This window comes from Tenrec ecaudatus, chromosome 4, assembly GCF_050624435.1.
Source record: "Tenrec ecaudatus isolate mTenEca1 chromosome 4, mTenEca1.hap1, whole genome shotgun sequence".
In the NCBI taxonomy this organism is placed as follows: domain Eukaryota; kingdom Metazoa; phylum Chordata; class Mammalia; order Afrosoricida; family Tenrecidae; genus Tenrec; species Tenrec ecaudatus.
Window position 1 is genome coordinate 103238672 of NC_134533.1, and position 798 is coordinate 103239469.

General features: G+C 43.6%; 1 non-coding gene across 1 annotated transcript; it reads right to left on the reverse strand.

The window, feature by feature from the left end:
* Positions 1 to 492: 492 nt before the first annotated feature.
* LOC142447520 (U6 spliceosomal RNA) lies at positions 493 to 598 on the reverse strand. The gene has a single exon (XR_012784217.1). It is a non-coding gene; the product is annotated as a U6 spliceosomal RNA (small nuclear RNA).
* Positions 599 to 798: the final 200 nt, after the last annotated feature.

The window sequence follows — 798 nt, forward strand, 5'->3', positions numbered from 1 at the left end:
ACCCCAAGGAAAAAAAGATGGTAACTTGAGTCCTACCCTCTCCTAAGGCAAAGACTTAGAATACGTTTTTTTCTTAATTCTGTAACAGGGATTCCACCAAAATAGGATCATAACCACAGGTATAGAGGCTAGAATTTGCATCACATTACAAAAGGGTTTATAGCATAGGGGATGTGTTCATTGACCACGTCTCATTCTGCCTGCAAATGCCGTAATGAAGAATGTTATCCAAGATCATTTTCTAAGGCTGTGGCAGTTCTGGGCTGCAGCTGCCATTTCTAAAATATCTTCACTTAAAAACAACGCCAACAAAACAAAGCTGTCGTTGAGTCAGAGTCGAGTCGAAATCCTCCACAGGACTTTCTTCCTTGTCGTCTTTAAGGAAGCAGGTCTCCGGGCCTTTCTGCCACAATACAGCTGGCTGAGTTTGAACTGCAAAGTTTTAGATGAGTAGTGCAAACCGTTTGCTGTCAGTCATGTGCCTTTATTATTTTAAATATGGAGCGCTTCATGAACTTTCATGTCCTCCTTGCACAGGGGTCATGCGAGCTTCTCTGCATTGTTCCAATTTTTGTATATGTGCTGCTGAAACGAGCACACACCTTCATGTCTAAGGCTTACGGACTTACCATGGTCTTAGAAGCAGACTAGCAGGCTACGACCGTGGTGAGTTATGTTGCAAGAGAGCTTCCCTTCTCCTATCTTCATCTTTATGCAGGACATCATTCTCTCTCCCAGGTTTGAGCAGTGGTCTTTGGACCCCATTTGTTCCTCCCCAGGCAAGTAGTGACTAATATC